Genomic DNA, 23743 nt, shown 5'->3' on the forward strand with positions numbered 1-23743 from the left:
CTGCTGGTGACTGTGCAGTATATAATTCTAGCAGCAGTCAGACTTGAGCCATCAGCGAAGATAGAGCCAGTGGAATTGAGGGGTCTCCTATAAATAGTGCCTTCTATTGTCATGAGTTCTGCTCTCACACAGAATAAGCCATAAACGGTTTTTTGAGTTCTGGAGCATTTTTCAGGTTTACTCCATCTCTTGTGATCTCTTCATTAGGAGGAGAATGCCCAAAGTTATGTAAACAAAACACAAAGGCAGCTTTGCTATGGACAATACGTGAATGTTTTTGGATTTATTGATGAGATTTGAGACACACACTGTTTCCTATTAAAATCTAATGTCCTAGGAAAAAGCATTGTTGGCAAAGAGAAACCACTAGACAAAATGCTAATAAAGTTTTAACATTAAGTGAAAATATCTATCTTACACTCTCTCGGCTAACTAGACATTGTGAGACCAGATTAATTGAAAAAGACAGAAGATGTACATCGCCTAGTTTGCTGCTTAAGCTACAGACATTGACCTTTGTCTCTGGTAATTGAAACCTTATTATTAAGAGGCTGGAGTTTGAAATTATTGCCATTTGATTACTGAGAACTCCTGTTTTCCATTGGAGCAAGAAGTGACCTGATAAAAGGTAAGATCATCATTATCATCATCACTGTCATCATGATACTATGTACTCATTGCGGAAAAGACCATTTTGATGTTACAAGCATCTACGGATTTTCATAGCTCTCTGGCAGTTTTCATATATGTTTTTTAAAAGCATGGAAGTTTCCACAGGAGAGGCTGACACTGCTCATCCTTTTGATCTAATAGGCAAGCAAATATTGTGTTTTCTTTCTGACTCTATAGTTAGAAAAATATACCCCACTTTCCTGTGGGATGTGATTACATGGAAGGAAGCCACCACAGATCTCTTTCTGTATGTTGACATCATGAGCCATACTAATCATATTAATGAATCACTATTAATATCCTGCTTCTAAATCAAGCAGAATCAAAGAAGTCTCTGAATATCCATCTAAAGCTACCACTGAGATTTACAAATAAATACATTTTTTTTTTTGCTGGGTTATCTCTGGAAAATCTTACTAAATAGAAAAGGAGCTTGTCTGGGCCAAAATCTTTCAAGTAAGAGAATATATTCAAATCACAGTGCATTCTGAATTAGTAGTATTTTTTAGGCTAAATTTTATTTATGAGACTGACGCGCTGCCTACTGCGCTAAGGAGGCGGTTAGGCCAAGTTTTATTTAAACAGAGATGAGAAGATTTCTATTCCTATTTAACTTCAGTGTGAAATTTTATAATGGAGTTATTGATTTCTTTGACTATTCTATTGAAAGAAAGGGGAGAATTTAAAACATATATGGAGTTTCTGTTTTGTTTTGAGATTGTCCATACTAGAGTGAGAGTGACTTCATGACTTCCCATGCCACAAATATCAGTTACCTTCAGCTTCCTGCTGTGTGCCATTGCAAATGGAGCACATCCTGATCTTAAGGCAGTTGAGTTGCTGCCCTGACATTTTGTTGATCTCAGGCTCCCTAGAGAAGCTGCTGGCTGGGACTCCTCCTTAAGTAGCTGATCCCCAGGAACGATGACAAAGAATCTGTCTAGTTCTTAATATTGCCTCTGCCTGGAATCATGTGCAGACAAGCTCCACTGCCAGCCTGGATCTAGGCTGGGTTTATTCATACTGTTTTAGGCCCCGAATATTGAACTTCTGGCCTTGGGAGTTGGATCTAGATCTCTTCAATGGTTAGTACTCCTAGTGCTAGTTCTACGTGTCCTTTGTTTTCTTCTCTGCCCATCAGCTCATGCCTAGAGCAGACATTACCAGAATTATGATAGGAATATCTTCAGGAAAGGAAAAATACAAACAGAAGTAAATATGAGACCTCAAACAATGAGGTAGGCAAATCTCCCATGATCTCCTAAAGTACATTTAATGGTTTTTAAGTCTCATCTTCTGTTTAGGGTTTTATTATACTCCTTTCTATTTAAATTGATAATTGAGAGGTGAATAGGTTTCCTGATGCAATGCAATGAGTGATTAAGTTATAAGCCACTGGATGTCACTCTTAAGCTATGCAAGTGTGGCCACAGTAGAGATTTTTCCATAGCAAAGTGCAAATGGATAGCCAGGGGTTGAAATTAATTGAACTCTTTGGGCAGGTACTTTTGCAATGTCAGTGAACTATGGCAAGATTGGTTTCTGTGTATCTTCTCCAGAATCTCTCAGTGGCAGTTAAGCTAATACTAAATTTCAGCACCAAAAGCCAAAAAAACATTCATTTATCTATTCAAGACATACCTTAATCACATGCTATAAGCAGGATAATAGGCCAATGAACTGTGGGTACCAGAACAAATACATCATGCATACATTCGACTTACTAGAATTCAGCTATGGTAAAAAATAGAAAGAGAATATGACTTTATGCCTGAGAATAATTTTGCCTATTGTCTGTCAGCTTCAAGCATAGGATTTTATATTCTGCTCTGATACGGGGGGTTGAGACTATGTAAACTACATTTCCCAGTCTTCTTTGCTGCCTGGCGTCTGATCAGGGTCTGCCAAATAGAGGCACTGGCAGGAGATTAGAAGGTACTAGGAGAGCAGAAGGAATACTCTTCCTGTTTTCAGTTCCAGTCAGCTTCCCTCCAGCAGTGACACGCACGTAGGTCTGCAGCCTCCAGCTTATTTTAGCATTTTTAGCACCAGTTCTTCTGTGGCCCCTTTGGAGGTGTTAATAGCAACTGTGCCACACTTCCTCTTAGAGCTCACTGTCAGAGTTCAAGTGGCAGTCATGATGTCCTTCCTTCCACCTCTGGAGGTGCCAGAACCAGCTGAGCTGTGGTACACTGGGGTTCTGAGCACCTGCTCTGTGGAGACACTTCCCCAAGCTCCCAAGTTCTATTAACAACATTTTTTCTCTTTTACTCTCTCAGCCCAAAGGGTGGCAGCTGCTTCCCAAGCAATTACTACCAGGGTTACCTTAGCAACCTTTTTTGCTTTTTCAGTCTTCCAATCACTGTAAACTCATTCCTTGTATTAAGTCACTTCTGTCTAAAATACCTAGAATGGTTTCTGCCCTCCTGATGTGATCCTGGCTACAGTAAACATGAGACAACAGATAAGAATGTTCTCTTTCCTGTCAGCATCAGGGTTTGTGTACTTCTCATGGTGGAGGTATCTTATAACCCTGAATAAGATTCTAATGTTTATATTTTCAAACAATATGGCCCCTTATCACAAACCAACTGGTAGCTAAAATAACAAACAAACAAACAAAAACAGTAGAATATAAAGCTTCATACAATTAAAAGATATGGTGATTGCCCAGCCAGCGTGGCTCAGTGGTTGAGCATCAACTTATGAACCAGGAGGTCGGAGTTCCATTTCCTGTCAGGGCACATGCCCGAGTTGCAAGCTTGATTCCCCATTGTGGGGTGTGCAGGAGGAGGCAGCTGATCAGTGATTCTCTTTTATCATTGATGTTTCTATCTCTTTCTCCTTCTCCCTCTCTGAAATAAATGAAGATATATTAAATAAAAATTTTAAAAAAAGGTTGTGATACACTGACCTGTTTCAGAAGAAACCTCGCCATGTTGGACTTCATGAAAAATGGTCTCCAAATTGTCCTGCTAAGAGATAGTCAAGGATGATTTGACATATAACATTTTTGCTTTTCATGATGAATTTAGACACAATATAATCTTGCAGAATTAAGCAAGACAATACTTCTTGCTTCTAGAAGCTTTCAGTTTAGTAGAAGAACGGGCACATATAAACAGAGAGACAATATCTAGCCATGTTAGATAGGAGCAGTTCCCAAGGACAAACCCATTGTCACCTGTTGGTAGTGAGACTTCAACAACAAATAGGCTGGAAGAGTAGGAGGAGAACAGGGAATGTGATATATAGATTCTGCTAGATATTTCATTCACTTACCTGCTTAGAACAGGAATTTGTTATTATCACTAGTTCAGTTTTAAAGACCTATTTGGAAGAAGATGCTTGCCCAGTCATTGTTTTGGTTAGTATATAATCTTATGTACTCCAAAGGTATTTCAGTGCCATTTAATTTTATTTTTGTGAGTGACATTAGAGGATATCTGATTCCTTCCTCAGGCCCCTCAATAATATTCTTTAAAGGTTTAATAGACTATTGTTAATTCTTCATTTTGTGTTATTAGAGTTTCTTGAGGTGTTTTTCCCCCCCAGTTTGTTTGTTTGTCCCTCTTTTCCCCACAGGTGGCTATAATCCCTTCTTCCAATTTATTTCAGCTCTGACCCTTCATGTCTCACTTCTGGAGCCAATGAAATGATCATTGTCCTTTCAGCACAGAACACCAGGCTTAGAAAGACAAGAAATCTTTCAGCCTCAGTGCTGGGACCATCCGTCCATGGGAGCTTTTGAACCTCAGTGCATTTCATTCTCTTACCAGGTCATTTATCTTTGAAGGTGGTGACATACTAAGGTGAGAGATGACCTAATGATGAAGGATGTCTTCACGAGTTATCATTTAAATAAGTGGTTTTGAAGAATAAAGGAGATGTGGGAGGGGGATTAGCAGTGAACTCTTTTCTTTAACTACTAAATCTTTTGGGATTCATACTTTTTCAAAATATATTTGCCTAAAAGTCCCCTGGGGTTCATTTAAATGAGAAGAGCAAGAGGAAAAGAGGGGGGGTTGAAGAGAGGGTATTTGTTGCCTTTTTCCTCATGATTTTTACGTATTTGAACAGTTTTGGTCCTGCCAAGTGATCTAGTTTGAGGGATTTATTCCCTGGTTTTGAATAGTGGTGGGGGTGTAGAACAAATTTTCCCTGAAAATGCCCCTCCTATTACTTTGAACTATATCAAAGCATGCTGCATACATAATTCTGTTCATTTATCTGCTCTCTTTATGGCAACTCATTCCAGATGAATGTGAAAACCTGAGAGGCACTAATACAATGGAAGTAATAAACTTATGTAAAACTGGTTTTACTTTACCCTAAAACAAAATACCTATGTAACTATGGCTTGCTGAGTAGAATGTAAAGCTTTTACAAATGAAGGATCTAATGAGATACTGATATGTTTTGAATATTGGTCCATGAGATTGTTAGAAGAACTTGGCTGCTTTACAACATTACGTTATAAAAAAAAAACACAAAAAAAACCAAAAAAACTTCAGTGTAGAGTAATACAGTTCATATACACCTTAATGGGAACCTCCTGGCTCTGACTCACAGCAAGAAATGAAGCCAAATACTCCAGTCCATAGTGCTCGTTCAAGTTCCTGGATTTAAATCCGGAGTCATATTTACTTTGCATTCATTTTCTGAAGTGAATGATATCATGGTGGCCAGGATTCCAGGTATGGAACACTAACAGATAGTGAGGAGATACTTCACCTTTCAAAAAAAATCACTGTAAAAGGTTTTTAGAAGGTGAGCCAGAAGAGATTCTGTTTCCAAACAGAAAAGACATAGGCAAAAGCCAACAAAAAGAAATTCACTGGAGGAATTTAACTTTATTTAGAAGTCATCCAACCAGCATCTGTGAAGAATAATAATGCTAGCTCCAAAAAAAAAAAAAATTAATGGAGCTAAATCTTAGCCTGTAGTACCTAGACTATGAGAGGATATAAAAGGAATCTCAAACTACAGTCAGTTAATTAAATAAAAATGTCAAACCAGCTGTTAGTATTATTTGAGTTAGACAACTGGCTGATTGACTAGTCATTTTGCTATCTTATAAAGTGAAACTGGGAATAAGTTTAATGTTAGTCATATTTGTGTAATATGATTAAATTACTTCAAGACAATCAAATTAATATGTTTTACTGGCCCCACAATTGATTGTGTTAAAGGTAATATAATCCATAAGTGATACAGTAAAATTCTCTCTTTGAGACAGGCCCCCATGACTGGTTCAACTCTGGTTATTTTAGTTATGAAAACACAGTCTCGGTCTCCATGACATAAGCAATACAGGTGGTTGGGGCAATTATCCAAATACTCTAATTCAGAGAAAACATTGCTCTTCTGGAAATTACCTGGGTCATTTGACATGTGTTTTGCTTGAACTAGTTCAATAATTTTTCCAATCCTTTACTCTGCTTTTGCCAGATACACACAACCCTATGATGTCTAGACATAAAATATAAGCCAGAGATGCAAGATTTTCTTTTGCTATAAAGCTTAACCAGGATTTTTCTGAGCTAGCAGGTATAGTATTAACTAAAATAGGAAAAAAGAATTTGTTAATAAGTCTTTGTTGTACAGGAAGTGTGTAGAGTGAATAGCAGAGATTATGGCTGTTCTAGATCAGGAACCAGAATGCCATAATACCAGTACTTAGCTTCAATCAAACCTATTATATAAATAATAAGACTGTCTACCCCAATATTTTTTAAAAAATTATTAATCATTCTATCCAATGATCAGGATTCCACTAACTTAGAAAAAAAAAAATCACCATTTTGAAGAACACGTACATGATTATAGTAGGAAATTTGCAATAGTAATATTCATGCCCCATCTAGAGGTAGCATCCATTACTCAACTTTAGCCAATGGAGACTACCTATAAAAATCTATAGTAATAAAAGCATAATATGCAAATCAACTGAACTACCTAACAGCAGAATGACTGGACAACCTTTTAGACAACCAAGCTATGTCACACACTGGCGCAAGGCCAGCCAAGGCAGGTGCAATGCAATTGGTCATGGGGTCCCCATAATTGCCCCGCAGAGGGAAGCGATCAATGCCCACTCCCCTACCCGCACAATAGATCATACCACAGAGGGAGGCCCAGGCCAACCAAGAGATTGCACTCCACACCTACCACTACAGAGGGAGGCGACCAGTGCTGAGGGAGGGGATGCAGTGCTGCACAGATGGCAAGCAGTGGCAGCAGCAGGGTGGGGCCAGCTATGGGCAGCAGGGGTAAGGAAAGTACTAGCCATGCCTAGGAACCCTACCCATGGGACCCCGGATTGCAGATTGAGGATTGTGAGAGGTTGCAGGCTGGGCTGAGGGACACTCTTCCCCACCCTCCCCCGCAGGAATTTTATACATGGGTCTCTATTGTGTAAATATGGTCCCAGTCTTTCTAGACCTTCCATTTTTTAATGAAAGTCAGAAAGATCTTTATAGAAAATTTCCCAATGGTTAAAATGCTGGCAACATCTTATAGTTCACGGGAGCCAATTAATAATAACTTGCCATCTCTTATCTTGAGTACATTGCCAATTGAGAAATGAGTAAGACAGGAATAAGACAGATGGAGATCAGGATGTCAACATTATTTCTGATAAAGCTCATTGAATAACAAGGCTAAATCTGCAGCCAATTATCTTTTCTCATTACTACTCTCCCCAGAAGAAACGTGTGTGCAGAACTTCCTTGTCAGGGAAGAGGGATCATAGTGCTCTCTGTTAATAGAATGACTACCCAATTAAGAAATGAGAACCAATGAATACCCCATCTAGCCTCCTACCCATCAGGGAGGGAGATGAGATAGCTTGTAGCCTGGAAGTCCCTCCTACTGCCACCATCAATTACACATAAAATATAAGATATAAGGCCAGAGGAATGAAAGTTCCACATTGTAACAACCAGTTCACTTTTCAAAATGCTCTGCAGATGAAACACAACTAGACTCAACCCACAGATACCCAATTTTCAATATCTGGTTTTCTGAAATATCTGGTTTGTTTTGTTTTTAAATTTACAGGTTAGTTGCAATTATTGGAAGTGAAAGGTTCTGGTAACAGGCTTGGTTTTCCCAACAATGTATGTCAGTAAGTAGATTTCAGTTGATGTCCCGTGCTATTCTCTTTATTTATTTACCTGGCTCCAGTTCTGACTTCCCAGTTATCTCCCACTTATGCTTTAGTTTCATATATGCTAAGAGTGTTAACTTCCAATTTCTGTCCTTGCCTCACCCTTCTATTTTAACATCTGAAGTCTATTTTCCTGGTGACTATTTTGACTTCTCCATGATTCTGGTTCCTCCTCCCCTATCCATTTCCAGCCATGCTCCCTGGAGATGCTTTGAATAAACACTCTACTATGTTCAACACCAGAGGTCCCTCAGAATGTGTGGTTCTCCCATTAGGCTTGCTCCAGACCCTTCAACAGGAAATGGCATTCATAGTTTTTCCATTATCGGTGGTTCTGGAAATGTTTATTAAATACATTGTGCAATGAGGGGACCATTGGCTGAGGCAGTGATATTTGTCATAACAGGATTACTCTTGTTCTAATAGTTTGGCATTGTAGATAGGTTTTTTATTCAGCAGGGAGAAAATAAAGTCATCCTTGATGGAAATGTCTTAAGAAAAATGATTTCCTCCCTAACATGGATGAATCTCGAGAAGTATTTTTAAAATCTAGCTTTCATTTTTATAAAACTCCTTTCTTAGAATCATAATTGACTAAAAATAATTTAAATTTTGTTGTAGCTGTGATCTGGGGCATTTTACATGTGTAGCCCTAATTCACTGCTTGCTCTTTGGTGTGTTTTTGATTATTTGAAAACTTTTTTTATAGGCATATGACATCTACATATCAAAATGATGACCCTTTCCTTGCATACTATCCCTGGAATTTCCTCATTTGGAGCTTTCTCCCACTATATTTAAGGGAAGTCTAGGGTTTTAGGCAAAGTACTTTGAAGGGGATGCTAAACAGGATGCTGGAACTCATGTTTGGTGGTGTCCTTTTTTGTTCTAAGATGACCCCAATAGATAATTTTTTATCTATGTGTGTGTGGAAAAATATCTCAGTCCCGGATCCTCAGCCTGCTCAGCTTTGTGTCTGGAACTTCTGCTCCAGCCAACATAATCCAGTAAGGAAGTTAATCTTCACCAAGGCAGGCAGGAGGCCAAAATACTAAAGCCTGCCAGCCATGAGCAATGTAATGAGTCAGGATGGAAGTCATAGGTTCTAACTAGGGTTAACCTTAGGCATGCAGCATTCACCACCCACCATCCATCATCCACAAAAACTTGGTTATCAAATGGGTTTCATTTATTGAATAACTATGGTTTTGGAACTGCACTGTGTGTGTGTGTGTGTGTGTGTGTTTTAATTATCTCTTATAATGCAATATTTGCCACATCCATGAGATAGTGATTCTCAGAGATGAAAAAAGTCAGACTCAGAGAATTTAAAGATATACATAGGGTCACACAGCTAGGTAGTAACAGTGAGAATTTTACTCTGGGTATCTGATCCAGTGCCTGTCAAGCAATACCCATTGGCCAGACCCCATAATTTTACTTTACCTAGGCATTTATTTCAGCATTTCAGTTCTCCATTTGGTTGGGAACTATGGCACTTCTCTAGCTTATAGTAAACTCTACCTAGGTCAATTTAGAGCTACCATCCATTGCGTGGCCCTGACCCAATTTTATTCTCAGAGACTGTTTCAATATCCTAAGGCCTTCATATCAAAACTAGAGGCCTGGTGCACGAAATGCATGCAAGAGTAAGCCTTCACAGCCCTGGCTTTGTCCAGAAAGTCATCCAGATGGTCCATCCACTTTTCAACAGTTCAGTTGAGGTCAACTGGAAATTTAAACCTTAGCTTTTGTACCCCATTGTCCCACATTCTAATTTCCACCACTTTTCCACCTGTCATTTCCAAAACACCTGTCGTTGTACCCATGACTAAAAAGACTAATTTTTAAGACCATTCTCTTGTGGAAATTGGTCATGGACTCTATTTATATTACAGATAAAAATATATCTTTATTTGAGGCTCTTCATTTTCACCTTTATTTCACCTTTTGATCTTTTATAAGATAGGATGACTCAGATACCTTATAGGTAGTGAGAATTGAAAAGAATCTCTTTTTTTGAGGTCTTCGTGGTAGAATACAGCAGTTGTGCACATAAGCTCTGGGTAATTATTGGAGTGCCAACTTACTACTAAATGACCTTGTGCATGTTTCTTGACCTCTATGTTTCACTTTCCTCATATGTAAAGGGGAAAAAGTAATAACACCTCTTTGATGGATTTGTTGCTAGAATGTCTGGCCAATAGTAAGTACTCAAAAATTTTTAATCTAATTTTTAAAATTAGTGTGAGAATTTATAGAATTATATTTATCTTTTGGTGTTATTTTATTTTAGGTAATTTTTTTGACATGTGTATATTTGCATTATTTTATCTACAAAAGATAAAATCTCAACTCAAACTTGTTTAAACATTGAAAATAATTTATTAGATTTTATAAATCAAGCAATTCATTGATATACCAGCTTCAGATATGCCTTATTCAGAGTTCAAACAGTGTCTTTAGAATGTAGTTTTTCTCTATAAATTTCTCAGCTATGTGACCTTAGTGTTGTCTACACTTTTAATGGCTCCTTTCTCATGCTTGAAAGATGACTCTCATCATCTCTTGGAGTTGCCTGCTTTAATATTGAAAGCCAGTGAAAAGGAGTAAGCAGCATATTTATCCAGAGTTTCCAGAAATCATACTGGTGTCTACTTTGATTGAATTTGGTGAGCCCTTGGGTTCTTCTTTAATTTGATTAGTAATGCCATCAGGATGCAGGACTTTGACTAGTCTGAGCCATTCACCTCATTCTAGGGTCAATTCTACTGGAAGCACAGGGGTTGGATGTGAGGAAAATTGGGATATAACTATGAGAAGAAAGATAAAAAGATTTCAGACAGAAAATTTATAGATATTCATAGCGTGAATACTTTAAAATAGACTTGGAGGACTTTGAAAGTAACTATGGGAACTCCAGTACATATTATATTACAATTCAGTTCTGTTGTGTGTCAAAACATATTACATTGAATGACTAATTATGTCTAGCATTATATAACAGACAGCACCAATGCATGCGATAGTGAGTCTTCTAAACGAGCTAAATAGACATACATTAACATACATATATGGGTGTGAAAGATTTTCACATTTTTGTTTTTAAAAATGGGGAAGAGGTCTTTGAACTTCTCCTTTTCATTACAAAATAGAATTATGGCTAGAGTTAGCCCTTTAGGTAGTCACTGTACATGGTTAAAACCTGTTTCTCTTCTTTTGGGGTATATACTGGCCTGGTTTGGCTACATTGGGAGAAGTTCAGCCACCTGTCTTTGGATGCTTCTTTTCTACTATATCCTAAGAATGACCAGTTCAGTTGAAAACTTTGCAGAGATAAGCACTCAAACTGATTGGGTCTTGTTGAGATAGGATAGTCTTCCTACTGGCTTTTAGCTCATTTAAATTTGCATCATTGGCTATAAGACGCTCTCTATGTAATGGAGCCCAGTTTGCTTGAGTTATACTTTGGCATTTGGGGTCAAGACCCCTCTATTGTGCCTCTTTCATTTAATACCTCCCTTGGAGACATCTACACTAATAAAAGAGTAAGATGCAAATTGACTGTACCTTTGCAATGCCCACCAGCCAATGAGGAGTGAGTATTCAAATTAACCCAACAAAGATGGCTGGTTAATGTGCATACAAAGGCATGGAGTGGCTGGGGGTGGGGTGGGATGTTTGCATTGTCACCATGGCAACGACACAGGCATTCCACCCGGCCCTAGCTGCTCTGGGCCTTTCAATAGCATGAGAAGGCAGAGAGGCATCTCTGGCCAGAGTAAAGGTGGTGTTGGCAGCCAGGGGAAAGAAGGCCTATTCTTGCACGACTCTTCATACATCAGGCCTCTAGTTATAAAATAAATGGTTTGTACCCAGGGTAAGAATTCAGGTAGTGCTAAGGCCCCTGGCTAACATACCATAATGATATCTTTATGCCACCATTAAATTGCACAAAATTACATGTTGCAAACAAAACTTTTGAGAACATTTATGTGCAATATTATTGTCTTTAAACTCCAGAATTAAAGGTCCAAAGAATGAATAAAAAGAAATCAAAGGCATATTATATTGCTCGTATGCTTGTAGAATATATTGTATAACAGTAGTCTGAGATGGGCTGTCAAAACTACTTGTTAAGAACAAAGGGAGCTCTCTCTGGAGCCTGCTCCCATCCTTTTTCCCTCAGGCATGCACTTTTGCTTTATTTCTCCTAAGCTCTAAAGGCTCTCAGGATTGCAATAGCTGGTTTGGCTCAGTGGATAGTGCATCGAACTGAAGAGTTTTGGGTTCAATTCTGGTCAAGGGTATTCAACTCGAGCCCCAATGGGGTGTGCAGGAGACAGCTGATCAATCATTCTCATCATTGATGTTTCTCTCTTTCCCTCTCCCTTCCTTTCTTAAATAATAAAAAAAATATATTAAAAATAAATAAACAAAGGTACCCTGGAGACTTGCAACCAGGAGAGCAGTGGGCAGCAGCAGCTTGTCCTAGGCTAACCCCCTGAAACTGTCTCCAAAGGCCCTCCTTTTGCCTCTTCCTTTCCTGAGTCCATGCAGCCCATTGTGACTTATTTTCCTTACTGTGACTTCCTTTCCTGAGTTCACACAGTTCATTGTGAGTTATTTCCATTACTATGACTTCTTTTCCTGAGGATAGACAGCTTAATCTAGGCTCACTCCTATTGCTGTGAATTTGTTTCTTCTATCTTAAGCCCTTATTTTGTTTCACTGTTCCAAGCTTTTATTAGTACACACACACACACACACGACATACACGAACACAAACAGGGGAAAAAAATCCCACAAAGGAATCTGACTCAGAGAACCAAAGTTGAGTAAAACATCTTAATGGAACTAACTGTTTACTAATATGATTTCCATGGGAGAAATCTGGCCCTAGCTCAATTTTTTTTTTTTAATAAAAACTGATCTACTAAAGAGATTTGTTTTCTTAACCCAAAGCCTGAAAATTATTTTTGTGAAGTACACCACTGTTATACAGTGTGACTTTTGTCCATTTCTCTCGTTAGGAGAGAGTGGAAAACATCAAATCTTGTCAAATGAAGCAAAGGAAATTTTTTAGGAGAGAAAATAGCACTCCAGGGACTCAAATGCCTTCTCTGTATTACTAGGCAATCTCTAATTGAGCTCTCTTTCAAAAATCCCACTTCACAACTTATGTCTTAGAAATTCCCTCTAATTTAAAGTACTCAACAGTTTAGCATCTGAGAATGTCCCCTCCTGAGCTGGAAGGACTAATGATCAAAAAGGAACCTGCATGATATAAAGATATTTAACATCTCTCATGTGAGTTCAGTGATTTAGAAGAGATTGATATGCCAGTTTGTTTTATTTTAATTACCTTTCCTGTATGTGGCTTCTCTGAATCCCATAATAACACTTTGTTTATACAGATAATTTTCTCTCCAGCAGGAGCTCTTACATGCTTTAATAACCTCTTCTCATAAATCAACTCAGTGCACTGAAATTTGATGAGGTACAGAGGCTGGGAAGGGTTCTCTCAATTCTGCCAACTGGGGCCATGATTGCTCCATTCTCCCCTCCCACACTTCCAAGTAGGTTTATGTTGGTGTAGGGACCTAGGTAGGGCTTAATTGGGAAGGGAAGTCACCTCACAATAGCTTGGGGTGAGTGCAAACTCTTTGAGGACCAGAGTGTCGAGAAGGTCCCATGTGAAAGACAAAATCTGAATTTGTAATCTTGGGTCAAAGATTCTTAGGTTGGGCTTTGGTTATCTGTTAGGAGTGCCATACTTTTTTTTTTTTTAATTAACCCAAGTCTTCCTTTAGACTTTTAAAAGTCTTCTCCACTGGGTGAAGTGAATTAGGTGGTATTCTTTTGGTTGTACAAGGTAGAAACAGAGCTCAGATTGGAATAGACACAAAAGAAAAATTTATGGGTGATATTACTGAGATTCTCAACGAAGGCTTCAGATATTGTCTGATCCGAGATATGAAATGACATTAAGGAGCTCTTCCTTTTTCTAATCTCTTAGCTTTGGTTTCTTCAGCCAGGCTTTTGACACATTGTGAGAAAAATGGCAGTTAGCAATCTCTTATTCTTATTTTAATAATTTAGGATCCAAGGGAACAGAGAGACCTTCTTTTTTCTCTTGGCATGTCTGTATCAAACTGTAAGGAGTCCACTGACACTGTGATTGATGATCTAAATAGAGCAATAGAGAGTGGATTGTGTATGTGGATGGGTTTCTCAAAGATGTCAGAGAAGGGAAATGTAAAAATCTGCTGGACTGACCCACCCCTATTAGCTCTACACACCTCTTTCCTGTAATTTGTCCCGCCCCTTCCTAACCCATACACACACACATACTCACAAAGTGCTTATACAGGCCTAGCTAAAATGTTCCGAAAGGAAACCTCATTATAATAAAAATAAAAATAAAAAATATGGCATAATCAACAAATAGGGTAAAATTATAATACCACAAACAAACCCTAATGTTAACTATCATGTCTATTTTATTTCACAAACACTATTTTATTTAACAAAAATATGTACCAGACATTATTTCAAGTATTTTACAAATATTAACTGATTTAATCCTAATAATAATCCTAATAAATACATACTATTGTTATTCCCATTTTAGGAATTCCCAGATTAGGAAAGTGAGGTGCAGAGTGGCTAAGGCATTTGTACATAGGTAGTAGGAGACAGAACTTAAATCCAGGTAGTCTGGAAAAGATTTATTTGAAAAGAACGTAAATATATTAAACACACTATCTGCTGTTCATTAGCCTTTGTCCTATTAATGCTACTTCATTAATGTCTACTATGTTCTTTACTTGAAACACACATCAGAATTCCCACCAGGAAGTTGTCTTATGCTCTCCATTACTTTGTGACCCATCTGCCCACTTAGTACATGCAGTCGAGTTGGCATTGCTCTTGAACCAGACAGATTACAGAGATACTATGCAAAGAATCTAACGCCTGGTGTACTTTCATTATGGGTTCATGTTCATTTCTTTCACATTTACCCTAGTTTTGTTTCCGCTAATATTTACTTGGTTATTTATTTATGTCCTACTGACAGGGAGGGGGCCTAAGCTATAGCCTGGCCTCCTTCTTTAGGAGGTGATTGGACTGATCAGGGGAAGACACCACCCCCATCACCCCACTGCTGCTGCCACTGCCGGCCGGTGCAGCTGCCAAGGTGTTTTCATCAACATGGACTCTATCATTTTCACTACAAGAAAATGATAACTTTCTTTAGGCATTTTCAGGATGTCTCTTTGATAGGATGTGACATTTCTTTTTTCTTTTTTCTTTTTCTTTTTTTTAATCCTTGTCTGAGGATATTTTTGCATTGAGTTTTAGAGACTGTGGGAAAGAGAGGGGAAAGACAGAGAGAAACATCAATGTGAGAGGCACACTTCGATTGGTTGCCTCTTGCATGAACCCTGACCTGGGCTCTGGCCAGGGAGGAGCCTACAGCCTAGGTACATGCTGTTGATCAGAATCTAACCCAGATCCTGCAGTCTGCAGGTTGAGACTCTATCCACTGAGCCAAACTGGCTATGGCAGGATATGACATTTCTTAGCCCCTCCAGCAGTGAACCTTCATTTTTCCCCCAGGAGTTAGGTTGAAGAATATATATATATATATATATATATATATATATATATATATACACACACACACAGGTACTATCGATATACAAATTCTTATGAATTTAAGAAGGTGGTCTTAAATCTTATGCTCTCCACTACTTTATGCCACTTGGTCTTAAATCTTATGCTCTCCGCAAGCAAGTGGCATAAAGCAAGCTTTGCCAATGAGTGGTCAGAAAAGGTGTTTCTTCTGCGGCTCCTGAACAGAGGCAGGATTGCTGGCACACCACAGCTGCCAGGCTGTTGGGGCCAGTTTTTGTTTCCACTCTGGCCCCCCTGTGGGTTTGTGTCTCTGCTCCAGCCCCTCTGTGTGTTGTTCTCTCCAGCTTCGGGCCCACACCAGGTCCCAGCGGCCATGCCGCAAGCCACTGGGGCTGGGTGTAGGCTGCCCTATCTGTTGTTTTCTCAGGGTCTGGGCCCACATGGCCCCTCCTCCTGAGCTGGTCCTGACCATTATGTGGTCCTGACCTAATTTATATATTACCTGTATATATATATATTCTTCTACCAGTGAATATTTAGATTTTGAAAATATTTACAATTATAAAAAGGCTGTAATAAATATATTCTTAAAAGGACATTTTAGCATGTTGTACCATCTAGACCTGCCTAGTTTACAGCAACACATAGATTGCTGTAGCATCAACATTAACATGGTGTGATCACACTGGTATGCTGGGGCCAACCTGTTTTGTTTTTCAAGAAAGAGTTGTTAAAATTTCATGAATTCTGTGAGGCAATTGTTAAAAGTAGCCATTATTAAAAATATAATTCTATAAATTTACAATGGAATACAGTTATATTTCAAAGGTAATAAATAATTAAAACTCACCACTTCCTAATTATTTAACTACACCTATGAGTTTATGTTCATGAGGTTATTTATGTCTATTATTTCTGTGAAGTGGAAATACTACACAGGGTGCGGCAAAGTAAGTTTACAGTTGTGAATACATAAAACACAGAGTATATTCTTATATTATTATTTAGTGATTATTGTATTATTTTCCATATAAGCAACTACTTTTGCCCCACCTTGTATATTAGAAAAGCATTGGTTTACTTTTTATATAAGTGTTAAAGTTACCTTTTACATTAACTCTACTTCAGTATTTGATTTTTAAATATTCATGAGTTATCATAGAGATGATTATGGCCAAGATGAGATGCCCAATGGCAGATGCAAAAGATGCCTTAATTGTTTCTACAGACAATCAATACTCTTAAATGTGGGGAAAAGGCAAAATATTTCTTAATATTCAGGTTATTTGGTGGAACAATAGTGGCTTTCAAGTCCAAAGACCTAAGCTCAAGTTCTTAGTTTGCTAGACTGTGGGGTTTTAAATATATTCCTTCATTTGTGAACCCTTCCTAGTGGGATCCTATAGTCCTCATTCAATTTTCTCACTTCACGATTCCATGTTTAGAAAGTATATGTCTCTAAGGTTTCCAACATGTCAGTCATCATGGCCACAGCTGGATGAAGGGAGAGTCAGGGCAGTACTCATGGGAGCTGTGAAAAGGTTTGACTAGCTGTCTAGACAGACAACTTCTATGTTTAAACTTGAACATCTGTAAATCATCTAAGATGCTCCTGATGCTGCGCCAGCTAGCAGATGGTCACCTGGGGCCTGGCCACCAAAGACGCTGTGTGATTGTGGCAATAAGGAGGCTACAAGATAGTGAATTAGTGAATGGAAAATGACCTACCTATAGTCTACCTAGAATTCAGATCCTAAATGACAGTAGGAACGTGATTACACTACTATTATAGCACTGGTCTACTAGTTTTCCTCCACATTGGCAGAATTCTGGGATCCAAAACGCTCATCACCATCTGTTTAGTCTGGCTATACGTGGATACATTTAAAAGTAAGTTATATAAATTGGAAAAAGTATATATACTTTTAGTCTTTAAAATTGCAGCTTACATTCAATATTATTTTTATTTGTCTCAGGTGTACAGCATAGTGGTTAGACAGTCATATACTTTACAAAGCATTCCCCTGATATTTCCAGTACCCACCTGGCACCATACATAGTGAATGAAAAAAAGTGAAGGAATTGAGAAATATAGTTACAAAACAGTCGTGGTATGTGAAGTGCAACATATGAAATATAGTCAATAGTCTTTATTTCACCAGTAGCCCTTTTCTCTCCCACCACTACCAACCACATAAGGGCACTTATTATAATATTAGAGATAATCTATTAGTATCTGGTTGTTTTCTTTCCCTTGAAATGTAGAGAATTTGGAACAAAAATAAGAAATGAATTTTTAAATCAATCAAATTAAATCAAATTAGTCAAATTAAGGCCTATCATTAAATGTGCTAGTACTTTCAGTGGATTCATTCATTAAATACTATTGGGGGGGTGGTTATGATTTCTGTTTTGCAGTTAGGAAAACTGAGAATGCAATGGTTTAGCTTGCTTGTGATCATGTAATTCAGAGGTAGTGATGGTGGCATTTGATTTCAGGCACTCTGGGGTGGGGGACAGTCCATCTATCCATCCTGCTTCCCTGCTTCCCAATGTGGTGCCATAACATAGTTATATGTCTTCCCTCTGCCCTGTTTACCTGTGTGTTGGTGTTCTGGGAACCAGGACACATCCCTGGCTAAGGTAGAATTATCCACATCTCACCTTTCCCTTGGTCCTGGAATTCAGAACTTGGCATTCCTATTTTAACTCAGCACTGTCCCTACAAAACTCAATTACAGAAATGTTATTTCGCTTCTGCCATATGCTTTTCTTCTATCTCTCTTCTGACTCCTTTGTTGACTCATTTTCATAGTAACATTTTGATGAGGAAGTTATATCTGACTTGGGGCTGGTATTTCTTTCATATCTTGGTTTTGTATGTGAGTTCTGGTAATGTCAATTATCCACTCATTTTCTCTTCTGAGTTATTTACCAGTGCAGATACAAGGAGCTTGGGGAAGAGCAAATTTTAGGATCAGCTTTATGAACCCCTAACTTGGTGTTGCAGGCATTCTCCTGGAATACATACAGGTTTCTCACTTCTTCCTCTTCCCTTTACCCTGAGTTTAAACTTTGGTGTCCTCCCTGAGGTTTGTACAGCTGACATTTAGACAGTCAGTTACCTGGAGAGCAGGTAACTGGTGGGACAGATTGCTGAGGAGATAGCTGAGTCTCCAGGTCTTTCCTTGGAGGCAGATTCATAGGCTGACCTGGCATGCTTTCTGCCTAAGAGTGAGAGCAAGGAGGGCAACTTGGCCCACTTTTTGGCAGGTGGATGAAGGAAGGATGGACAGAGCCTATTCTTCACTTTTGTGATGGAGTATCTGCAACACACTAGTTCCAGGACAATCCACTGCTCACAGTAGTGGGTGACAAGAAGAGCAGAAGTATTGGTAGAATTCCTCTCTTTTATGAAAGTCTGAAAGTAATAGGAATATGCAGTTCCTTCAACACTCAGAAACCTGACCCATGATTCTCCAGGAAGCAGACTATAAAACTCTTCTTTCTAGATATATAAAAGAGCCAGAGAAACACTTAGTGCTGGAAGAGGCAAACTCTTCTTTCATGTTGCAGATGAGAAAAACAAGAACCTTGGTGACTCGCCAAAGGACACACATCTGCTTAGAAACTATATTAAGGAACCCAGGAGTCCTGCCTTCCAGCATGGCACTCCTCTATTCATTAGTTCAGGCTGGAACTCTGAGGCTACTCCCTGAGATCATGCACACACCCATAAATGGTTTTCAGCTTGCTCTAGACAGTCTCAGTCTCGTATAATAGCTGAGATCTCTTTGCTCAAGAGTTTTGATCAAGTGGCCTTAGGCAGTATATGGCTCAACTCATTCCCCATTCAATTGCTCTGTCTGTTGACTATCACCCTCTTCCAAGCAGCCTTCTGTTCTGCACTAGGTACCCTAAGGGAAAACTTAGAAAACCAAAGAGCCAGTCTAGTAGGTGCCCTGCCACTCTGGACCAGACATGAAAAGGAATACTTGTTTTATAACCGATCTTCCTTATGTTCTCCTCTTTGGACATTTTTAATTTGAAATTCCATTTATTATGTAAATAATAGTATGAGAAGTATAAGGAAAAGATAGTTCTTTCATCCCCCTGGAGAGGGATCTGGGTGGAGTATAGGCTTTGGAATGAAAGAGGCCTGGATGCAAACAACATATTTAATCATTTCTAATCACCATTTCCTCATCTATAAGTAGAAATAATAAAATCTTCCTGTGTGTGTGTTAGTGTGTCGGGGCAGGAAGTGGGGGGGGGGGGTTTAAAATAATAATGTTTATAGTATCCTGGATATGCAAGTCTAAGTTTTAGTTCTTTCCCACTTTCCTTCTTCAATATAACCATTTTTAATTTTGTTGTGCTTTCTTCATGGTCTAGTCCAAATGCAGGAATATTTTTATATTTTGTAGATGTGATTTTACTTTTTGCATTTTTTATTTAACATTATACCATTGTATTTTTTTCTGTTACTCTTAAGTTAGATTACATGAAAGTGTTGGCATTCAACTATTTCGAGCTAGTCAGAGCAAATTCATGCATTTCTGCTTAATACAGAGTTTTCAGAATCATCATTATGAAAAAATGACTAATGTTCTATTAAGTTGAGATACCACGATTTATATAATGACTCTCCATTGTTGACTATTTTGATTCTCATTTTTCTCATTAAAAATAGTTCTATAGCCTGGCCGGTATGGTTTAAGGTTGAGCCTTGACCCGTCAACCATGAGGTCATGGCTCGATTTCCATTCAGGGCACATGCCTGAGTTGTTGGTCTGATCCCCTGTGTGGGGCATGCAGGAGGCAGCCAATCAATGATTCTCTGTCATAGTCGATGTTTCTCTCTCTCTCTCTCTCTCTCTCTCTCTCTCTCTCTGGCTCTCTCTCTCTCTCTCTCTCTAGCTCTCTCTCTCTCTCTCTCTCTCTCTCTCTCTCTCTCTCTTGCTCTCTCTCTCTCTCTCTCTCTGAAATCAATTATAAAAAATATTTAAAAAAAAATAATGCTGTAATAATCTTTCTATAAATAGAATGTTTTCTTCTTTGAATTATTTTCTTGGGATAAATTCTCAAAATAGCTCCAATTTTATTTTGAGGCCAAATGAACTGATTCATTTTGCCTCTATTCGTCACTTCCATAATCTGTTCCTTAGGTCTGGCTAGGATGAGATCTGTTGGCAGGATCAACTCAGAAAACAATGGGAATTCTAGAAACCAGTACCTGGTATTTGTCAGAGCTGAGGCAGAGGGCAAAGAACAAAGATACAGCAGGAATTCTTCTCTGGAGGCCTGGTCAATCTCAGCAAGAAATTTTTTTTAAAAAGAGAGAGAAACATTTCATTCATTCTGAGCTGTCAAAGATGTCAGGAAAGCATGCACAAAAATGAGAAACTTGGAAGCCCCTTCAAGGTACATCAATAGAAAATAAAGAAATAAAATGTGGTTCTTTGACGGACTATCATAAGCAGTTAAAACTGAACTAAATCTTTGTATAGCAATATGAAAAATTCTCAAAAAAGTTAATAAAGAAAAACAAGTTATAGTACAATATAGTATACCATTTATGTAAACTTAAAAACCATGCATGACAATTTTTATATTATCATGGATACTATAACAGTATATGCATTTGAAATTATTAAACTGGCTGGGTGGAAAGGGGCACATGGGGGAAATAGTGAACATCTATAACAGTGTCAACAGTAAAAAAAAATGAACTGGAAGAACTGGAAAGGTGCACAGAAAAATCATGATTTTGACTATGGAAAGTAGGAACAGAGATGATTTGAATTACTATATTTTTAATCAAAAACACAGAAGCAAATATGGCAAAAAGTTAATAGTGAATTCCAGAAAGGGAATACCTAAATATTTGTTTCATTCTTCTGGTTCTTTTCTATATTTGTTAAATTCCTCAAATCATCATTACCATCATTAATAACAAAAGACCTAAAGATGAGAAGTGGCAGGGGTGATAGATGGGGGAAAGGCCACCCAAGTGGAAGCAGCAGCTCTTCAAGACAGTCTTGAGTCAGCAGATTGATTCAGACTGTCTCCTTGTTACCTTTTTTGCTAAGTCAGTTTTCCTTTCTTCATGCTAAGGCAGACTATTCCCTGTTGTTGGCTTTTTGACATTTCTAAGTGTTTGGTCAGCTGGTGTTTCTGGAAAGTGCTGAAACCAAGGCTATCCTATCCTGCCAATCTTGCCTAATGAATCCATTGGAGGCTGAACTTCCTGGAAGACCCTTCATTTGAGATTCCAGAAATCATCTGATGGAAGTTACTTATCTGATTCCAGAGTAAATTCTGATGATTTGGACACTGATCAGTACTTTGTCCAGTTAATATGCAGTTTTTAGCTTTTTCTTTCTAATAAGTGGAACAAGAATCTGCAAGGAAGGGAGGATTTATGAAGGACTAGATTTTTGATCTACACATGAGCATATTTAAAGTCAGGTTGGGCATATAGGACATAATAGCCAGAGAACAGAACGATCCCAGCTGGAGCTAAGTGTCAAGCACAGAGGTTAAGATGAGAGGGCCCATAGCTCATGTTGTCATATGACCCAACTGTAGTGGATACTGTGGTATACCATCAGACTCTGCCTTTAGGACCAAGCCAAGGAGTGTTGGCTCCTGACAGCTCGCAGCTGCCTCCCTCCCCATGAATTGCCCAAAGCAGTTGCCTTAACCAAAGTTATTTTCCTTCCCCAGGTTCAGTCCACATCCAAAAATTGGTCTGAATGGACACACAAAGACCTGGCCCTGTTGCTTCAATTAGGACAATTTTAGAGCCATTCCAGCTCAAGAGATCCCCATGAAATTGACAGAAGATTCTGTTACAAACTATGTCACAGTTCATCATCTTCTTCCTTTGCCCAATTCTCATCACTCACCCCTGTCCCTCATGCCCCACAGGTATTGATCCCCAAGAGCATTAACTTGGTCCTGAATGCAAATCTCGGACTTTCAAAACAAAGGCTAAAGCAAAAACGATACAAAACAACAGAAACCCCAGCATCTCATATTTTATTTTCTAGAATCCCTGATGTATATATTACCCATGGACCTTGATATCCAACTTTTTCTTATGCTTTACTTGTCTCCAATCGGGTAGTTTCAATTAGGCTTGTAAATTGACCTTCCTGGTTCCTGTCATCCCTAGTAATTAATCAACTGCTATGCTTGCAAGGAGAAGATTTTGATATAAATCCTAGACCACAGTGGCCAGGGCTGATTTCTTAATTCTTAAGTAGTTGGTATATTTCTCTTCTTCACCATAATCCCTAAAGGGTTCTTTTAATCTATCTTTTCTTCTCTGACTAATTAAAGACTAGTGTTTGGCACTTAATAATAATCATTAAAATTCATTAAACACTAGATATTCAACACCATTCTAAGTATTTTGTATCCGTATCTCTCTAACCCACAGCAATCCTAAGAGGTAAATTTTCTAAGTATTCCCATTTTTATAGATGGGGAACTAGAGGCACAAAGTGTTAAATAACTTCCTCAGATTACACAGCTAGTGAATAGAGTGTCAGAGTTCAAAACTAGGCAACCTGACTCCACTACCCACCAACTTAAATAAAGGACACAGAGAAGGATTTGATGGAGATCTGAGTGAATGAGGATGGATCAGGCAAATGACATGTTCAAGTCTTGTTGCACAGTGACAAATTAGATCCTCAGGGAACGTATTGTCTGAATGTTTCCAAGGGAAAAAACTTTGCTAGTGATCTCAGGTATTCCCATCATTATTTTACTGTGTGTATAGGTTGCTGCTAAATTCTGAGGTCCTATCCAGTTCTGAAAGATTAAGAGATTGTAAAACTCCTTTCTCAAAGGGCATTGAGACTTGAGGAATTTCTACAAACCATGTTTGACTGACTTAGAAGTGAATTTAAAATTAAGGTGCTAAACAAGTCACAAACCCTTTAAAGTATTATTTATCTTAATCTGTAGCTTCAAATGCTCATAAACCTCTTCAGATATTAGATAGGCCCATAGGGTTTGGGATTTCTCTGGGGCTCAGTTAACTTAAAAAGATTAAGGAAAATGCATAGCCAGGGGTGTTTATCATCAACGCTCATCATTCCCCACTTTCCTCTTCCTTATCAGAAGTCAAAGGCAACATGTAAAGTATGTGGCTATCAGAGGTTATAGCTTGTTGCCATTGAAAAAGCACAGCTGAGTGGGGTTTAGCTTATGGCCCCTCTGTTGAAACTTAGGATCTCTTATCTT

The sequence above is a fragment of the Pipistrellus kuhlii genome, unplaced genomic scaffold (genome assembly GCF_014108245.1).
Source record: "Pipistrellus kuhlii isolate mPipKuh1 unplaced genomic scaffold, mPipKuh1.p scaffold_m20_p_8, whole genome shotgun sequence".
NCBI lineage: Eukaryota > Metazoa > Chordata > Mammalia > Chiroptera > Vespertilionidae > Pipistrellus > Pipistrellus kuhlii.